General features: G+C 46.3%; 1 long non-coding RNA gene across 1 annotated transcript; it reads left to right on the top strand.

Moving 5' to 3' along the window:
* Positions 1-5925: 5925 nt before the first annotated feature.
* Positions 5926-9562, top strand: LOC135981391 (uncharacterized). The gene is made up of 2 exons (XR_010598383.1): positions 5926-6327; positions 6992-9562. It is a non-coding gene; the product is annotated as an uncharacterized LOC135981391 (long non-coding RNA).
* Positions 9563-21365: the final 11803 nt, after the last annotated feature.

Here is a 21365-nt window from a genome sequence, read left to right on the forward strand (position 1 = left end):
GGCTTTTCCCAGAGAGGAGCAGCCGAAAGCATATTGATCTTTACTCTGCCTCAGATTAGGCAAAACACGTCACTTATTCACTAAAGCCATCCCATGAACCTGTTCTGAGCTCCACCCAGACAGAGCCAGTTGCAGGATCAGGACCTAAGACAGCAGCAGAGCCCTGTCACATTAATTGGGAGTCTCCTTTGAACGGGGCTTTGCCCTTCAGCCACAGATTTTAGGGCCCCAAGAGCCACCTCTGCACCAACCAGCCATGTCGTAAACTGGTGGTTATCGCAAGTCATCCAATGAACCAGGCCCTCCAGAATAGCATGCAGGCAGACCTGGTGAATCCTAATTATTTATGGTCTCTTATTCCTATTTAAATGAAAAAGCAAATGAACAACTAATAAATCCAATACACTCTTAAATTTATACTTTTTACCCCGTGTAAACTGTCCTGATTATTGATGGACTCCTGCAGAGTTTATTTAAAGTGCTCAGTAAATGGTCAATCTATACACTGGTGTAACTGTCAGGATCCCAACAAGCTCAGTCAGGGCCAAGGGTCAGACAGGGGCAAACCTGAGGCTGAGAGTAGCCAAGGAGTTTGTATTCAGGTACCAGGCCAGGGTCACTTCCAAGGGTCAGAGTCCGAGTCAAGTTTCAGGGTCTGAGTCAGGAGGTGAAGTCCAAATCAAGCCGAGGGCAAAGCCAGGAATTCAGGAGCAGAAACAGTCATGGAAGCTACAGGAAAGCCACACTGTTGCCTGAACACTTCCTGGAATGCCCCTTGGGTTTATATAGGGCAGGGAGCGAATCAGGTGCCATGAGGCTGCTGTCCATCAAACTCTTGAGGTGGAACTTCCCATGGTCTGTGTCCACAGTGGTCAAGGAAAGTGGAGCACAAGCTGGTTACAACTGTTGCTAGGTATCAGCCTGGAGATGTCAGCTGTCCCTAGCTCTTCAGGCCTGGATTCCAGACCTATAGGGCCATATAGCAGCTGAATGTTAGAACTTTATAAATATATATGCAGGGTGCCCCAGCTGTGGCACGAGCGGCTGTTGCATCAGTTCTATTGATTTTAAGTAGAAATGAACCTGAGCCATGTGATCAGGATTGAATCAGAATCCAAATGTTCTCCATGTGTGGGTGTGGGTGGGATTTAGGGTTTTGATTTGAGTCACATTTAGGCAACAATCTTAATCCAAACTTCCACAGAGTTCTGAGTGCTCTGGGAGTAGATCCAGGGTTTCAATTCGGGCCCATCTCAAATTTTAAGATTACATTTTGCGAAGAAAACAGTCCTATTTTTAATAAAAACATGCTTTATTATTTTCTCGTTTCCAGTTTTGTTATTTCACATTGCAACATAAAATGCTGGAAGGAGTGATTCATTGAGTAGGACTCTTTCCTTCCAGGCAGTACAGAAGCAATGCCTTGGCAGGGGCACTGTGCTGTTGAAGGTGACATCTTTCAGCTGAGACAAAAATCCAAATCCCTGCCCACTTGTGCTTATTAAACAATGTAAGGGCCTTTTCATAAGAAAAGGGGAATTAATGTGTGTGCCCTGTTCAAATCCCAGTTCAAGTAATAGCATTGCATACCTAAAATTGCTTCTGTTCTGTTTCAATTGGACATAGTAGTCTTCTTCACTTCTTGTCCTAAAATATCGTGTTCTTATTCATTGACAAAGACATTTCCACCCCAAAAGTGACTGCATTTCAGCAGCAAAGGAAATCATGTCTCTATTAATGGCCTGGTCAATCCGGTTCAATGGTTTCATTGTTTGCATTTCAGTTTGTTACATTATGAAGCATTTTGGACTGTGAGGAAAGGTAACATAAAATTATAGGTTTTATGATTATTTTCTGGAGTTCAAGATTAAAAACAAGAGCAAGTTTAAATTACTAAAGGACAAATTCTGACACTGGTCACATCTACACAACTCCCCTTGACTTCAGCCCATAGTTATTATTAAATTCCTAATACTGCCAATGAGGGTTTGGGGTTTTTAAATATAGACACACCCAAGCCTAGATGACTTGTATCTTGCAGACTAAGCGTTGACACATTTTGCAAGGTGAGAAAAGTGTTCCCACCAGCTGCATCTGTATTTGTTTGCGTGTTTGAAATTTGATCTTGCACATTCCAAAACCGTGTGTCACTTAACTGCTGTCTCAACATGCCTGTCATTAAATGGGTCTAGCAATACTTACCCACTTCATAGACATGTTTTGGGGCTTCCTTAATTAATGTTTGTGAAGTGCTTTATGTAAGCGGGGGAATGGTCCCGCTATTGTGGGGAAATTTCCTGACTTCTGCACTACCCCGGTGAGGTGGGCTAGCGAAAGGATCTGAGTCCCCGCTCCCACTTCCTTTACCCAGAGGCCTCCCTGCCCTTGAGGGCTCCCCTTCCACTCTCCTGTCTGGCTGAGTCCTCGTAACCCTAACAAGTCTGGGCCCAGGATTCCTGGGGGGCTCGACCCCCAACCCTGCTGTGGTCACCTAGGACAGGGGCTAGGGTGTCCCCACTCCGGGGTACTCTCTCTGCACTGGGCACCTCCCTGACCCACTGATTATTCCATACAATTTAAAGCAAATACAAGTTGTTTAATTAACAATTAATCTAAAGAAAAGAACAAGGAAAAATGGGAAAGGTTAAAGGAAAACACATCACCCCGCTCTGTGGCAGGGAACATCACAACCAGTGTCTCTGGAATGTCAGGGAAGGTCACAGTCTGCTTCTTGTAGGTCCCAGGCCTCCTTCTCAGGCCCAGGCCGTGCTGCAGAGACGCTGCAGGTTGGACACTTGCAATGGTGGTGGCCACACACCTCCGGGCTTTGAGTGGTGGGACCCTTCTTCCCAGCGTCAGCCCCCCGTAGGGTTAAGGTCCCCCTCCCGGTCTGGCCTACAAGGGCCCTTGTTTGGGGGTGTCTTTCTGTGCTGGGCCCTTTGCCCAGGTTCCCCCTTGGCTGGCCCCACTTGCTCACCACACCTGGCTCTGTGGCTGCAGCTCTGCTCCCAGCACAGGATCTGCTCTCCCTGGGCTGCGTCTCTGGCTCTGTGGCTGCAGCTCTGCTCCCAGCACAGGATCTGCTCTCCCCGGGCTGTGTCTCTGGCTCTGCGGCTGCACCTCTGCTCCCAGCACAGGATCTGCTCTCCCTGGGCTGCGTCTCTGGCTCTGCGGCTGCAGCTCTGCTCCTAGCACAGGATCTGCTCTCCCTGGGCTGCGTCTCTGGCTCTGGATCTGGCACGGTTCTGCTCTCCAGCTCAGCTTGGGCCCCTGCTCTCTCCTTAGCTCGGCCCCACTCAGTCTGACTCAGGCCATTCCAGTTCACACGGAGGACGGGACCCCCTCTGGCCTCCTGACTCCCTGATTAGCCTGCCCGCCCTGTCAATCAGGCTCATCTGGAGCATTGGCCTCTCCCCATGGTTCCTGGGGACTGTCAGTCTCAGGCTCCTGATTTGCCATCGACCCTTCCCCTTTTAGTGCTGGGAGCTAGCCAACCAAAACACCCCCACTGAATGTTAGTAAGGGGGCAACAGTCCCCTTACATTTAGAGACCTTTAGGCAAACAATGCTACAGAAATGCAAAGATTCTATTCTGTTTTAGATAGAGTCTTATACCACCTTCAGTGTAGTACTTGAGCACCTTCCAGTGGTGCATTAAGTGACATGACTAACATCTGTCTCATGTGGATCATTCTCGCAGTGGTAGAATTGTGTGCAGTGTAGTGTTTTTGCTGTTGGGGGTGGGGGCTGTTTGTTTAAAATATGTGCACGCTGCTCTGTGTTTATAGTAGATAAGGCAGGTCGAAGACATGTACCTGGCACTTGGAATGATAGTGAGGTTCATTCCACACCAGCCCCCAAAAAGCTCCATCTCCTCAGAGATGAGCTTTACCCTTATGGTAGGAAGTGCCACTGTGACTAAGGAAAGAAGTTGTCAAGCATGGTCCTTAACCCAGAGTTTTAGGTGATCTTCTAGATATGCTGGGCGTAAGCCACTGAGCACCTTGAAGATAAGGACCAAGACGTTGAACTTGACTCAATATTGTATGAGAAGATAGTGTAGAGAAAAGAGGCCAGATGTGATATGCACACTATAGCCAGTACTGTTGAGGAGATGTGCTGATGGCTTCATTCCCAGGAATATTGCATTGCTGTAGTCTAAGGGGAGTTGACAAAGGCACATATAGCCAAGGCCAGGTCATAGTTCCCCAGGATAAGAGGAAATCTCCTCAGCAACTGGAAATGATAAAAAGCATTACTCATGGATGCCACTGTGTGAGACATGAATGTCAGCAAGGAATCCAAGAGCACTCCTAAAGTACAGGCTGAATTGTGGGTGCATGCCTTCACCAAAGGAGGCTGCACTGTGTCTGTAAACTCTTCAAAATGCTTTCTTTTGCCCACTGTAGGCCTGGCTTGGCATAAGTATTAAACACAGGGAGGCCTTGTTTCTTGGACGACAGGATTAGGGAGGTAGCTAGAGCAGCAGCCTGAAAACAGAATGTTTGTGCTAGGATTAGTAAATGGGTCAGTGAGCTAAAAGACAGACTGTGTGTGCTAGCTAAGATAAGAGGGGGAGCACACAGGGAACCGTTTACTAAGAACAAGATAACAGACAAGAGAGGTTGGGAGTGTAAAAACGAGGTAAACTTGACCATGGACAGTGCGTGGACAGAGCATGCTATACAGGAATTGTGTAGAACTGATGAATGAAATTGTTTTTAATTGTTCACTTTATTAATGTAACTTCATAAGTAAAGTTTTATGAATGAAACAATATTCATTCATAAAACCGGTTACCTCAATAACTGGCTAATTAACAATTAAGATGCTTGTTAAGAGCCATAGCTGTTCAGTCAGCTGCCTTTGTAAATTTCACTAGCAATCCAATTCCTGCTTAAATCACTGAGACTTGCACTGTTTCAGTATTGTAACTTCTGTTCACCATTTATTACACTTGCCTACAGTGTAACTTCTGTTCACTGTTTGCCATCCATTATACTTGTCTATATTGTAACTTCTGTTCACTGTTTGCCATATTGTAATTCAAACTCCATTTTAAAATGCTTACTCCATTTTGTAAGGGCTTGCTGCAATCTTCATTTTTGCAAACCCTGCTGTAATCTTAGTTTAGTTTAGATGTGTGAATGAGGTATGTATGGATGATGGAATCAACCTCCAGCCCCAGCCTGTCCTGATTAAATGGAGTTCAAACACCAACGGCTGAAGATGCAGACAAGAACCCTAACAAAGTAAGAAGAATCCACCCTAAAAAGAAAAGGTACAATAAAAGGAAGATCAAAGCCCGGTCCGAGTCTGAAAGTCGTGTCTGCAATTGACAGGCGATCAATCACCAAACCTGGAGGCAGCGTAACACAGCAAGACCTATAGACTCTGGATTCAAACTAAAGCCTACAAAAAGGATGGGTGAGATGGAAAACTTTGAAGGAGGGTAACATTCTGCTGCCAATATGGAAGGGCATCGGTGCATGGCCAACAGAGACCCAGCTCGTCCTTGTGCCCGGCTTTACTGGCCAATTAGCCGCCACAAGCTACGAACCCAAGCTGCAAACTCAAGCCACAGACTCAAGCAGGACTGGTAACTATGCAGCAGCTGCAGAACATCTGATGGATGTGTGTGTGTGTGTGTGTGAATGTGTGTGTGTGTGTGTGTGTGTAGGTATTAGGTATAATGTGTGTATAAGGATTAAGATATTAGTTATTGGTCATAAATCATATTGTTATCATAATAAATGTGGCATCTTTATCTTGTCCCCTTTAATAAGATCCTGCTAGTTTTTATTGGTATAACAATTGATTCCTGCAAAGTAACCAAGCCAATCCCAAAACACGATGCAAGGTCTGTGGGGAGAACAGGCTGTACAGGCACAGCTCCAACTCAGCCACAGAAATGTTGATATCTATGAGCAGATTGCTTGGGGCACAGAGGAGAAGGGCTACAAGAGGGACCTGCAGCAGCGCCATGTGAAAGCCAAGAAGCTGTAGCAGTGCATACCAGAAGGTAAGAGAGGCTAACAATTGCTCTGGTGTGGACCTGCCACTTTTACAAAGAGCTGCATGTCATCCTGAGACAAGACCCCACCCCCAAGAACCCCAAGGATACTTTGGAGGAGCCTCTGTCAGTGGCTCCCTGCCATGAACAGCAAGGAGGAGTTAGTGGACGAGGAAGAGGAGTATGGGGGACAGGTGAACAGGACACATTTTGACTCCAGCTCAGCGAGCCAGGACATGTTTTGACTCCAGCGCAGTCCAGCCAGTCTCTACAGTCCAGTAGGAGTGAGTCTGCTGCAGGAGAAGCAATCTCTGGCAAGTATGCAGTTTGTTTTGAAATTACTGGGATGGAACCCCCTAGGTAGAAGAACACATCTGTTGATTTACGCTTTTTTACTTATGCAAGAAGAGACAGAGTTAGGCAGAGGAACACTCTGTATATGTGCACCAGGATGTTCCGTGAATCCCCCATAGATATCATGATGTAAGTTTCCTGGAGGTAGCCTGCAATTCTCTGCCGAAGGTTTCTGGGGAGGGCTGCCTTATTTCTTCCATCGCAGTAGGACACTTTCCCAAGCCACTCATTGATTACTTCAGCAGGAACCATTACAGCATACACAGGCTAGTAGCATATGGTCCTGGGCAGCATCCTGACATCTGCAGGAGCTGTCCCCTTTCAGCCTCCGTTACCTTCAGGAGTGAGATATCAGCTAAAATCACCACCATCTGCGAAAAATGGTGCCTGTATTCAGTTCAGTTGCCCTATACACATGTACTCATTAGCTATCCCCCCTCACATCCCCAATCCCCACAATGTCCAGAGCCATACTCACCATGACTGGTGCTGTATAAATCCCAAGGAGAGGTGAGACTGTAGCGCTTACACCTTGCGTGGATGAAGGGGAGTGAGTTCAGTATCCTAAGTTTTGATTTATCTTATGACTACACTGACAATGGTATCTCTGTATTGTATCTTCAGCAGTTGAAGATGTGGCCTTGAGGGTCTCTCCATCCACACCAGTGGAATGGCTGAGCCAGATAAGGAGGAGGAAGAGGATTTGGGATGACGTGGTCCAAGACAGCCTGCAAGGCTCTACTGCTTCAGGTAACAAGCACAGGGCTTGGAGGATCACCATCACAGACAGCATGGCCATATCACAAGATATGGTAGCTGGTGCTAACATCATTCACAAACAATATTAATAGATGCATTGGCAATGTTATATTACTACATACACAGCATTCACCACTGGGTTCATACAGGGTTGCAAAAGAGCAAGGATAGGCAGAGCACACTATATCAACACACACTACACTTGCTTACTATTAAAATGCTCTTTCAAAGCCTCCCTGAGCCATATACCTCCACGTTGAGCTCTTCTTATAGTCGTGGTAACTGGCAACTCAAAATCAGCAGGCAGCTGCTCCACCTCTGCTCTCCACCTCAGCAGAAACTTTCCCCCTTTGCTTCACAGATATTATGCAGGACATAGCAGACAGCTAACCATTTGGATATTTTTTTCAATGAGGTCCAATCTCATGAGTAGACAGCACAGCGAGCCTTCAAACGACCAAAGGCACATTCAACTGTCATTCTGTATGTCCTCAGCATCTAGTTGAACCGCTCCATGGTGCTTGTTGAGGTGGCCGGTGTACAGCTTCATGAGCCTTGCGAGCAAGGGGTAGGCTGGGTCTCCCAGGATCACTATTGGCATTTCAACATCACCAATGGTAATCTGCCAGTCTGTTACCTGCACACTCAGAGGCACACCCACTTTTACCCTTCTATGTGCTCAAGGTGTAACCCGGTTAATTTAGGCACCCCGACCCTTTCCCAATTCCCAGGGTTCAGGGACACCCATACCCAGTGTGATGTCGCACTCTATATGATTTCATGAAAATATGCTAGTGAGTGTGAATATAATGTAACTGGAATATGATTCATGCAAAAGGTCTCTTGTAAGGTATCATTACAAAGCTTATAATCTACTGAGTGTGATCATCCTATTTGTATGAATGTATCATTCTTGTACCTGAAACTAGAAATATGAAATATAACTCTGAAGGCCTATTGTAATTATGCAAAGTGTGGGCCATTAATGGTGGTTTGGAATCTTGATGGCTCACATTAACCAGGACAATTGACTGTAGATGGCTCTGTTTTACCTGTAAGTCTTCCTGTATAACTGTGTGCTGGCAAGTGGGTAATGAAGCCTTACAGTGACATGTGATCATGTTGTAGAGAAATCTCTGAATTTAACTATCTCTATAAATCTTTATGACGTTGCATCTTGCATGATGTTATTTTGTATTTCATATGACTTGGCATTGTGCCTCTCTATTTTCATACAACTTTGTATTAGATCCCTATATAGAAAATTGGTAGAAAACTTTGTATCAAATGTTATAGCCCCTATGGATAGTATAGTTAAAGTAAAAGAAACATGTGCCTTTTTGCTAGAAGTAGAATAAGATCTCCCCCCCACCCCCCACCACACTCTGTAATCAATTGCCCTATTGACTGAATGAGGTGTGAATGAGTGAGGCTTGGAAGACACCCACCTCCAGACAGCTACAACAGTTGGAGAGGGAATGGGAGCCAGAGCAAAGGACAATACAAGTTGTCAAGTGGGCCCAATAAAGAAGAGCAGACATATTGATGGCCTCAGGGATTAGAAGCAATCACCTTCTTTAGAAAACACCCTCTTTGAGCAGCATTGGGACAACACCTAGAGAAAAGCAGCACAAAGACCAACGGACACAGACCCAGATCTTGAATCTGGTCTAGATTTGCATAAGAGGGAAGCTGCTATAAAAGTGAGGTGTCTTGCAGAAGGACCCCGGGTCTCGTCTTGTCACCATCGGAGCATCGATCCGGATCGGCAGAAGCCCGGCTCCACCCCTCCCCCATCTAACTCACCTGGCCAGTGCAGTTAAGGGGAGCAACTAGTTGGTAACAACAGCAAAACGGAGTGTGTTTGTGTCTGTGTGTGTGTGTGAATGCATGACTGTGATATATATATCTCATATGCATATCATAGAGTATTAATTGATACCTGTATTACTAATAAATGTGGCGTTTTGCCTTAATCCCCCTGAAAAGATCCTGTATAGTACTTTGAGTACAACAATGTCACCTGAACTGGAATCCATCTTTAACATGGTGTTTTTCCATTTAGAAGGAGGGGCGGGAACCCAGAGAGGGACAAGAATTCCCGCCTTATGCAAAAGATATGTAAGTGGGTGGAACAGAACAAAGGGGGCAGCCATCATGATAAATCCTCTAGCTATCACCTGAGCTGGAACAAGGGCTGTACCAGGGGAAAAGATTGTGCCCAGACTAGGAAGGCATCCAGTCTGTGCAAAAAAACTTATTGAAACATCTCTGAGGGTGAGATTTTATCTGTATTCAGTTTTATTACTGTACTAGGCTTAGACTTGTGTGTTTTATTTTATTTTGCTTGGTAATTCACTTTGTTCTGTCTGTTACTATTTGGAACCACTTAAATCCTGATTTTTGTATTTAATAAAATCACCTTTTACTTATTAATTAACCCAGAGTATGTATTAATACCTGGGGGAGGGGGAGCAAACAGCTGTGCATATCTCTCTATCAGTGTTATAGAGGGTGAACAATTTCTGAGTTTACTAAGCTTTATACAGGGTAAAAAGATTTATTTGGGGTTTGGACCCCATTGGGAGTTGGGCATTTGAGTTTTAAAGACAGGAACACTTCTTAAGCTGCTTTCAGTTAAGCCTGCAGCTTTGGGACACATGGTTCAGACCCTGGGTCTGTGTTGGAGCAGACTGGCGTGTCTGGCTCAACAAGACAGGGTGCTGGAGTCCCAGGCTGGCAGGGAAAGCAAGGGCAGTAGTAGTCTTGGCACATCAGTTGGCAGCCCCCAGGGGTTTCTGTGATCCAACCCGTCACACCCAGTTTCTAGGGCTCAGGGTGTAACCTGGTAAATTTAAGTACCCATCCTTATCCAGTTCCTTGGGCTCAGGTCATAATCTTCTGTGGGTTTGTGGGGCCTTTTTACCAGTGAAAGAGCCTTACACCGTAATATCCTCTATCTCTATCTATTAACAGTCACCAAAACAGAATACACGCACTAAATATACAATGCTCCCCACTCCCAATAAGACAGATGAACATTTCCTGGTGGCCAGTCAGGATCAGGTCATCCGTGGTTCCTCCAACTTCTGCACAATATGGTTGGCAAGGTGTTAAGGTCTGGTAGTACTGATCTTGTGTCCTGGAATTAGGTTTCAAAGAACTTCCTTTTGGACCCCAGGTTATTTAGTCAAACTTGAGTCCTGCTTAGCTGTACCTTAACCAATCATTTTAAACTAAAGTGCTATAAAACAGTATTTTTCACCAATCCTAGCCCATCACAAAACAATTCTTTAACCAGTCAGACCCCACCACCTTGGTTGATTTAAATCTTGCAAAATTAGTTATGCAACAGACAGAAAACCAGACAGAGACCAGACAGAGAAACAGCAGAGAAGTGGGGACCATAACAGCAAAACAATACAAATATAGATTTCACAATCACAATGGCTGATAAGAGGTTTCTTGCCAGACAGTATGCTATCAAACAAAGTTTTCTTTAAAGATCTTAAGCTCTGTTTCTTTATCTGGCAATGGCGTATACTATTAGGACAGGAGCCTTCTTAACAGTCTGATATGACATTGTTTCAATGTAATTTAGATGGAATGTGAGGATGTGACTTTCTCCTTCTTAGCTCATGGCTACTGCTGCCCTAATGTGGCTGTTGCTGTTTACTAAAGAAAAAGGCCTCAGACCCCACAGTCAGGAAAGAAAGTCCTTGCTTGTGGCTTTCTGAACAGTAATGTGTTCTTAAAGTTGCACGCATCACGCTCCTTCCCTAACCAGCCCATACTGAGGTCAGTGAAGCATCCCTGAGGATCCACCAGCACTTGCATTATCATAGAAAATGGTACACTTCTACCCCAATATAACACGACCCGATATAACACCAATTTGGATATAACGCGGTAAAGCAGCGCTCCGGGGGGGGGCGGGGCTGCGCACTCCGGTGGATCCAAGCAAGTTCGATATAATGCAGTTTCATCTATAACGCAGTAAGATTTTTTGGCTCCCGAGGACAGCGTTATATTGGGGTTGAGGTGTATCCGGCTGCTAATCTGGCTCTCCCATAGAAAAATAGCCCTTTCTGTTGATGTACTCTGTGCCAAAATGGGGATGTGCATGCCATCTATTGCCCCACTGCAGTTTGGGAACTCCATGTTGCTGAAAAACCATCCACTATGTCCTGCATATCAGGATGCAATTAATGGCCCTAAACACTTGCATCACAACAGCCCATGTGGTGAATTTTCAAAATCCAAATTGATTCCTGACTGATCAGTAGCAATCTGGCATTGCAAGTTTCCACAGTGCGATCACCATTCACTTCTCTATTGTCAGGGCAGATCTCGCTTTGGTGTCGCTGCACTGGAAGGGTTGGGGCGATTTTGACACACATGTCCAGGAATGCGGCCTTGTGCATCCGAAAGTTCTGCAGCCGCTGCTTATCATCCCACACCTGTATGACAATGCGGTCCCATCAGTCAGTGCTTGTTTCTCAGGCCCAGAACCGTTAATCCACCATCTGAAGCTGCTTGTGAATACCACCAACAACCCTGAATTGTTTCTATGTCCTACCGCAATCTAACCTCTAAGGAATCAATATGTTTCCCACAGCTTCTCTTGCAGGTCTGTAAATATTGCAGGATCGGGGGGCCCATGCTCGCAACACTCATGACAATAGTGCAGAGCTGTGCAGGCTCCATGCTTCTGTCGGAGATGACAAACAGTGAGAAGAGACACATGGGTGTGTGGGATTTTGAAAAGAAGAATGAAATATTATGCGGTGCAGATGCAATTATAGGATGAAGAACACTGCATTATGGGAAGTTGAACCCATGCTTCCAGTCATCTACTTGTTTCAGCCCCATGAGGTCTTGCAAAAACTTCCCAAAACACCCTGCTCTGGATGGGAGCAAGCTGCACAATGGGATAGCTACCCATGGTGCACTGCACTCTACATTGACACAAGCTCTCCTGGTGAGGACATGCACCACCAACACAAGAAGTGTAGTGTGGACATGCACAAGTGATGTAATAACTGCGGCAGCTGAATGTCAACGTAACTTAGGTTGACATAATTTTGTAATGCAGATATTGCCTGAGTTTGGGCTGACCAAGGACTAGAGTAGTCAGGTGTGGCAGCCTTCTGCCAGGAAACACATCAGAGCTCCACTCCACCAGACTGAACCTCATAGCCGAGCCCCTGGAAACACATGGGAGCCAAGGGTGACAACTCACTGCGGCCAACAGAAGAGACTCCAGAGATGGAACAGAGGAGGGACCCCAAGTCCAAGTCGAGACGATGTTTGAATGACTGGAGCAAAGGTAGGAAGTGACCCAGGCAGCACGCTTAGGGTTATCAGGTCCTGAGCAAGGGCCACTGTTTCGAAGGGCCCTGGGTTGGAACCTGGTGGAATAGGGTGAGCCCGGGGTTCCTCTACCTTCCCCCCTCACCCACTACCCAGAACTGCAACTGCCAGGGAAATTGACCTTTGGACTCTTGCTATTAGGCGTTACACCCCAGAGTATATCCATTAGGTGGTAATGGCCAGCCCGGAGAACACAGCCAACTCCCCGACACATGATGGAGAACATGGGTGTGACCATGGGCAGTGCATATAATAGGCTGGGGAAGGCTGTGCCTCTCCAAACAGCCCTGTGTGGCCCCATCCATGCTCCGCCCTGAGGTCCCTTCCTGCTGCTAGTTGGCCCCAGCCCAGGCAGACTGCTCCTCTTCCAGGAAGCCTGTTGGGACTGGGGCTGGGACTAGGGGGGCTGGGACGTGGGGTGGCTGGGACAGCCCAGCACTCCAGGGCTAGGGGGAAGGAGGGCCACCTGCCTGGTGCTCCAGGGTTTGGGGGCAGGGCTGTGCACCGCCCACCCACCCAGTGCTCTGGGGTTTGTGGGCGGCGGGGGGGGACTATGTGCTGCCCTTCAGGTGCTCTGGGGCTGGAGGCACTCAGGTGACCTGGGGCTGGGGGAAGGGGGGAGAGTCGTGGGGGGGGGGGGCTAGCGGCCGGGGAGAGGGGGAACCTCTGGGCTTCGGGGGACATGGGGGAGGGGGAGGGGCCTCAGGCAGAAGGGGTGGGCCAGGCTGGGGACTAGCCTCCCCGAGCCAGTGATTCACCCACCGCCCATGAGTGTGATGGGTGCACTCACCTCTTTTGAGCGCCTCCTGTCAGCTGGGTGCAAACCTGCACTCTCTGCTCACATGCCCCCTGTTGGCTGTTGCTCTCATCAGGTAGGACTTCAGTGGCTCAGCCTCTGGCTAAGTGATACACAGTCTAAAATGGATGAACCCCTTCCAGGGTAACAAAGGTCCAACAAGGACTAGCACCATGCCCTTGTTGGTGTCTGCAGTTGTGTTTCTGGGCTTAGTTCTCAGCCACTTCTGGGCTAGCTTTAAGTCTGTCACTGCCCTGTTTTTAAGCACTGCCCCCAGGGCTCTCTCCCTGGAGGCTCTTCGTCCTCAGTGGTTCTCTGGTATCATGTTTAAGTTCTAGCCCCTTTCTTGGGCTTTTAGTACTGAGTCTTATCCCCTTCTTGGGGCTTAGGTCACTTCCACAGTGGCCAGTGGGGGAACATGGACCGGCCCACTACTCCGGGTCCTGACCCAGAAACCCTACAAATAGCAGCGCCATGCTGCTTCCCTTAAGTCCAATGCTGCTATTCCCTGGGCCACTTCCCACATAGGCCTTTCCCTTTACCCGTACTTCAGGGTTCTCTGTCTGTTTCCTGCTTGAGCCAGGTCTCTCTCAGGTCTCTTTACGGTGGAAGTTTGAAGCCTTCCAGTTGTTGTACTTAAAGTACTGCACAGGATCTTTTCAGGGGGAATAAGACAAAACGCCACATTTACTAGTAATACATGTATTCATTAACACTGTATCATATGCATATAATATATTACACTTACACTCACACACACACACAAACACACTCCGTCTTGTTGTTACCAATTAGTTGCTCCCCTTAACTTCACTGGCCAGGTGAGTTAGATGGGGGAGGGGGTGGAGCCGGGCTTCTGCCGATCCGGATCGATGCTCCCATGATGACAAGACGAGACCCGGGGTCCTCTGCAAGACACCTCACTTTTATAGCAGCTTTCCTCTTATGCAAATCTATACCAGATTCAAACTCTGTGTCTGTGTCCATTGGTCCTTTGTGCTGCTTTCTTTTGAGTGTTGTCCCAATGCTGCAAAGAGGGTGTTTCCAAAAGAAGGTGCTTGCTTCTAACCCCCGAGGCCGTCTGTATGTCTGCTTGTCTTTAATGAGCCCACTTGACACGTTTTATTGTCCTTGGGTCTGGCTCCCAGCCCCTCTCCAACAGTTGAGGCTGTCTGGAGGTGCTGCCTTCCATGCCTTGCTCATCCACACCTCATTCATTCAACAGGGCAATTGATTAAGAGTGGGGGGGGGAGAGCTCTTGTTCTACTGCTAGCAAAAAGAAATTTTTCTTCTATCTTATTCTATCCTTAGGGGCTATAATATTATACCAAGGGCAATGCAAAGTTTCTAAATGAGGCTTTGATACAAAGTCCCATGAAAACAGAGGTCACACGTGGGTAGACCCACCAAAAGGTTATATGAAGAGGCACAATGTAAAGTCATATGAAAATTATTAGAGATGTATCTACATTGTCCTTCTTCCACCTTCTGGCCCCAGCCAGCAACTGACCTACTCAGCCCCTGCAGCTCCTTTTACCTGAGCCTGGTGGGTTCTGATTGGCTGCTTCCCTGGTTTGGTACAGTATATATTCCAACTACAGGAATGACTCAAGATGCTTGGATGGTTTACTAGGGAGAACCTACTGAAACCCCAACAAACCCAAGAACACCTATACAATCAGGGGACCCAACTGTGGCCATTTGAACCAGGTGACCGGGTATTACTGTTACTCCCATCTTTGGAATCAAAGCTCCTGGCCCAGTGGCAAGGACCATTTGAAGTGATCCAAAGGGTAGGGCTCATGAACTATGAAATCCTCCTGCCAGGGCAACAGAAGGAGATGTGGATTTATCACATCAACCTCCTGAAGACCTGGAAAGCCCAGGAAGGTTTGTTGATAACCCCATAGCATACTGGAACTGGGACACATGAAGTGATAATCAGGATAGCCCAGTACAGACAGTTTGATAAGTGTGAGAATACTTACAAGAATCATAATACTCAAAAACCAGTGGGAGAACACTTTAACCTGTCTGGTCATTCAATGACAGACCTGCGGGTGGCTATCTTACAACAGAAAAACTTCAAAAACAGACTCCAACGAGAGACTGCTGAGCTGGAATTGATATGCAAACTAGATACAATCAAATTAGGATTGAATAAGGACTAGAAATGGCTGAGCCATTACAAACATTGAATCTATCTCCCCTTGTAAGTATTCTCACACTTCTTATCAAACTGTCTGTACTGGGCTATCCTGATTATCACTTCAAAAGTTTTTTTTCACTTACTTAATTGGCCTCTCAGAGTTGGTAAGACAACTCCCACCTGTTCATGCTCTCTGTATGTGTGTATATATATCTCCTCAATATATGTTCCATTCTATATGCATCCGAAGAAGTGGGCTGTAGCCCACGAAAGCTTATGCTCTAATAAATTTGTTAGTCTCTAAGGTGCCACAAGTACTCCTGTTCTTTTTGCGGATACAGACTAACACGGCTGCTACTCTGAAACCTGTCAACACAACCAGGGAGGACGAGCCTGACTCACCATCAGATCACCACCACTCCGGGACAGAAGGTATGAGACCACCATCATCCCTTGACAAAGAAAATGTGGGGAGCAGTACACGGGTAATTTGAGGCAATGCTAGCCCTGGGGTCCTCGAAGAATCCCAGAGCAAATAGAGGAGCTCATCCTAGTACCAAAACCAGACAGCTTAACAAAGTTTTGCATTGAGTTCAGGAAAGTTAAAGCTATATTTTGCTTTGATTCCTACCCTATGCCCCAGGTAGATGAACTGTTAGACAGGATGGGCTATGCTAAATATATATCCGCCCTGGATCTGATGAAAGGGTACCAGCAAATCCTCCTGATATGGGTATCCAGGGAGATACAGGCACTACCAGTTCATGACCATGCCATTCAGCCTGCATGAAGCAGCTGCCACCTTCCAGAACCTAACAGATCAACTGCTATGACCCTATGGCCAGTATGCAGCTGCATATATTGATTACATAGTTGTTTACAGTGCCAGTTGAGAGCCCTCAAGGAGGCAAGACTAACAGTGAACCCAGCCAAATGCTGCTTGGGACAAAGAGAGATAATGTACATTGGGTATGCTGTTGGGTGGGGACAACTACATCCCCTCATGGACAAACTGCAAGCGTTGAGTGACTGCCCAGCCCCCAGCATTTTCTTGGACTGGCAGGCTATTTTAGGCATTTCGTACCCAATTTCACCACGCTAACCATCCCCCTCTCAGACCTCATAAAAGGTACTAGACCACAGAAAGTGCAAAGGATGGAAAACTGCAAAAGAGCCTTCCAGACCTTGAGGGACTGATTAAGTCGGGGGCCCATTCTCTTCCACCCTGATTTTACAAAGCAGTTCCTCCTCCAGATGGATGACTCAAGGGTGGGCCTCAGGGCCATATTGTCCCAGGAGGTAAACAGCGAGAAACACCCAGTGCTGCACCTGAACAGGAAGCTGTTCCCTCTGGAAACCAAGTAGTCAACAGTCAAAAAGGAGGCTCTAGCGATGAAGTGGGCAGTGGAGCCCCTGCATTACTACCTTCTAGGAAACCCCTTCCAGTTCATTACAGAAATTGCCCCCCTTCACTGGCTCAATTCAATGAAAGACACCAATGCTCAGATCATGAGATGGTATCTCTCATACAGCTTTCAAGTATTCCACCACCCAGGGAAGGTGCAGACTGACACCAATTTCTTCTTATGAGCAAGAGGGGAAGAGCAGGGAGAAGGACCACCACTGGGTCCTAAACTTAGTCGGAGGCTGTGTGACGGGGTGTACCAACCCCACACTGGCAAGGGTTAAAGAGCTACTCTGGGCCCAAGAGGCCACACCTGCTTGCCTCTGCTGAGTATGCTCCCTGTGGAGGGAGCATTTAAAAGGAAGCGATTCAGCTCGGTCTGGGCTGAGCGAGGATGAGAGCAGCTGGGTGCAGCAGCCTCCTTCCGGGAAGCCATCAGAGCTCCACACCACTGGGACCAAGCCTCATAGCTGACTGGCTGGAATCTTGTAGACCGTGGGAGCTGAGGGTGATAACTCACTGTGGTCAATGGAAGAGAATCCCGAGATGAATCAGAGGGGAGACCCCAAGTCCAACATCAGAATGACTGGAACAAAGATAGGAAGCGACTCAGTGAGTGCAGCTAGGGGCATCAGGCTTGGAGCCCTGTGCAAGGGCTACTCTTTCTAAGGGCGGTGGGGCAGAACCTCGTAGAGTACAGTGGGTCTGGGTTCCCCAATCCTCCCCCCCCTCACCAGTGGGCGACACTACCCTGAATTATTGCCACTAGGCAAAAAGGCCTTTGGACTCTCACCAGTGGGTAACACTATCCTGATCTATAGCTGCTGGGCAAAGCTTCCTTTGGGCTTTCACCAGTGGGCAACACTACCCCCAAAGTGTAACTGCCAGGGAAATCGACCCTTGGATTCTCGCCATTAGTTGTTACACACACACCCCAGAGTATCGCCACTAGGCAATACTGCTGGCCCAGAGCACATAGTCAACTCCACAACAGAGTACCACAACACCCAACAGAATCACTTCTGTCTTGCTTAGGTTTAGCTTCCGTCAGCTGTTCTTCATCTATAAACCGCTCTTGTCCAAACATTGGGCCAACTTGGCCACAGTGGTATGGTTGTATGTGATGAAGAATAAATAGAACTGTGCATCGTCTGCATATTATTGGCACTTAAGTCGCTGTTGTTTGACCAGATCACCTAGTGGCTGCAGCATGAAGCTGTTGAATCGAACTGGAGAAAGAATTGATCCTTGTGGGACTGAACAAGTGAGAGGTCTAATGGTGATGTATCTTCCCGTCACTACTCCTTGGATGTGCGCCCCTCCAGGAAGGATTTGAACCATTTCAGCGCATCACCCGGAACCCTTGTCACTTCTCTCAGGCAAGACAGCAGTGTCACATGGTTGATTGTATTGGATGCTGCAGAGGTGTCCAGGAGGAGGAGAATGAATGGTGGGCAGACACCCATTGACCACAGGAGACCAACATCACAAAAGCTGTTTTTATCATCCTGGATAATAACTTCCAATACATGAACCTGTAGTCACAGCCTTTGACTAGCTTCTCTATGAGCTTGCTCAAGAACGGAAGGTTTGACACTGGGCAATGGTTGACTAGAACCAAAGTATCCAGGGTGGGTTTTTTCAGTGTTCCTCAGCCTATTGCATATTCCAGGGAAGGAATCTTCCCCTCCTTCATCCCAGGGTAGGATTTTGGAGACAAGAAATAGATGAGAAAACTACTGGGTGGTCCTTGGTGTGTATCTTCTTTACACACATAGGGATGGATCCTACCAGGTGCTGAGAATTCTCAACTTGTTCCCATTAAAGTCAGTGGGAACTGAGGGTATTCAGGACCTTCTCTGCGCCTTGCTCATTCATAACCATATTCTGCAGGAATATTACTCCTCTTCTTGGGGAACTTGAGGCCCAGCTACATCAAAGACTTACTCGCCACGAGCTCTAAGGGAACTATGCTCTACAAGGACAAAGCAGCTGGACAGACCCAAATAAAAGCTGCCAGGTGCTAGTGGTGCTGGGGGGGGGTGGGGGAGGGGGGAGGGAGGAGAGAAATATTCTCAGAAGCAAGTCTCCAGCTGTGGAACCCTTTGCCAGAGTCCAGAACAGTCAGAATTCAGATCCAGGTGTAAGATCGAGCCTTCCCCCAAGAAGAATATTAAGGAGAAAGATTTAACCAGCAAACAAAAAACATTGGGGGAGGGGAGGATTTTCCAAGTGCTCATAATGGGCCTAACTCTGTTCCCACTGGAAACACTGGTAAAACTACCATCGACCTCACTGGGAGCAGCATTCAACCAATGAGGAGTGCTTTGGAAAATCCCACCCTTCCCTAGGTAATATGGACATGGACGACACAACATCCTGCTGCAGAGAGACAGACGAAAGCACCTTTATGATTTGAGATCTAAGTTTTGCTTTGTCATTTAAATAATTAAAATCTAAAGAATTCTTTTAAACTAATTTATATTTCATTGTTTTTTCACTTTGTTTACTTTTTGCATTTCTCTCTGCTTCAGTGCTGAAATAAACTAGTCAGTTTCACTTTTGTTCCTACACAGCTTCATACTTCGAGTCTCATGCAAATACAATGTTTGGGTTTCAGTCCGTGTACTGTGGAAGGTTTATATACAGAGAAACAGAAAACTGCCTTCCAAGACCTTTTTTTAAAGATCTTTTTTCCTTAAGGCATTTCCATTAGTATTGGATTTTGTAATTTTAATGGGATCTAAATTTTGAGCATAAGCACTTGTAGCATTGCCAACCCCAAGCATGAAAATCATTAGTTAAAACCTCCAAAATCATGAGATTTAAAAAAATAATAAATGTTGGGGTCATTTTATTTGCCCTCTAGTTATTGAACCTTTAGTGTTCATAATATCAAGCTTTTCTCTATAAGCATTACAGTTAGAAACTTACTTTTTTATTTTTAGTAAAATATGAGATTCTCGTGTAATCACCTGACTCCAGGAGCTGGGACTTTAAGAAAGATAGTTGGCAACAGTGGGGCGGACCTAGCTCCCACTCAAGTCCATCAATTTCAATGGGAATAGGAACAGGCAATGAACAAACAGCTTCATTCAGCCCCAAACTAATATATAAACTTACAGGAAACTGATGTATGTGTACTTATTGTTGCTCCGTATACAGCTTCATGCTAATATTTTAGGTTTTAAAAGTTAGTTACGTTGGAATACATTGGAATACATTGGGCCAAATTTAAATGTAAGGCAAGCAGGTCAAACAATGTATTCATTTCATTATGTCTGAATTTGGCCCATACGTTTTCCATTTCTTGCTCTAAAGTAAGAATAAGTAATAGCACCTGTTTCCTCTCGCTTACACTGGTTTTAAACCACTGTTTTTCACTGACTTCAAGGGAGTTGCTTGTGATTCACTGTTCACACCAGGACAAGAGACAAATCAGATTATCATAATTTCCGAACGAGACAAAAAGAAATTTCACTCTGCAGTTCTATCAGGAGTCACTAGGTGGCACCATTTAACACTAATCAGGCAATATATTAATTCAAGGTGATGGTGCACTGTCTCTCTTTCTGGTAAAGAAAAAAGATGATTGATGTGCATGTTTAGAAATGAAAGCAGTTTTAAACTGTTTTAACTTCCCTATTCGGGGTCGGTGACTTATATATCTTCTTTCAAATTTCATGATGCTATGCCAGGCTGTCACCCAGATTGGTCTCTCTGAGATCCACTAATATCTGATCCATGTACCAACTCTGTGGACTCCTCTTTGGTTGCGTTCCATCCACAATCCTTGCAAGAGCCATCCTACCAATATAGTGCTCCAGGCTCCACAGGATATGCCCATACCAATATAGCCTAGCCTCCCTCAACTTGTCTTCAGTTGGAGCAACCCACATTGTGCCCCTTACAACCTCATTTTGTTTCCTGTTACGGAGTATCCAATCACTTGACCATCTCAACATCTTCACTTCTGTGGTGGAGAGCTACAGTAGTCACTCCATCACACATACTCTGGATAAAATGGACATACCCTTCTGGCATACCTCTCCATTGCAAACTCCACCAAACTGGTTCTCTTGGTACACTATCATACACCTTCTCCAGGTCCACAAAGACCATCCTGGTTGCCATCTCTTTTCCACGAATGTCTCCAAGAGGATTCATAGTGCATAGATGGCATCTGTTGTGCTCCTTCACAGCATGAACTCATACTAACCCTTTCCAAATTTCAACCACTCCATGTAGATGCTTTTGAATAATCTTCTCCCAGACTTTCATAGCATGTGATGGCAGCTTAATTGGGTGGTAATTAGCACACAGTGTAATATCTCCTTTGTGTTTAAAAATAGGCACCACAAAGCTTTTATGGCATTCATACAACATTTTCCTTTTTTTAAGAATATAATTGAACAAACTTGGAAGATACTTGGTGCCTTCCCTTCCCAGTTACTTCACTGCATCCACTGGTACTTCGGCTCAGGTAATTTATTCTTTTTCATTTCCCAAGTGCCTC

The sequence above is a fragment of the Chrysemys picta genome, chromosome 2 (assembly GCF_011386835.1).
Source record: "Chrysemys picta bellii isolate R12L10 chromosome 2, ASM1138683v2, whole genome shotgun sequence".
In the NCBI taxonomy this organism is placed as follows: domain Eukaryota; kingdom Metazoa; phylum Chordata; order Testudines; family Emydidae; genus Chrysemys; species Chrysemys picta.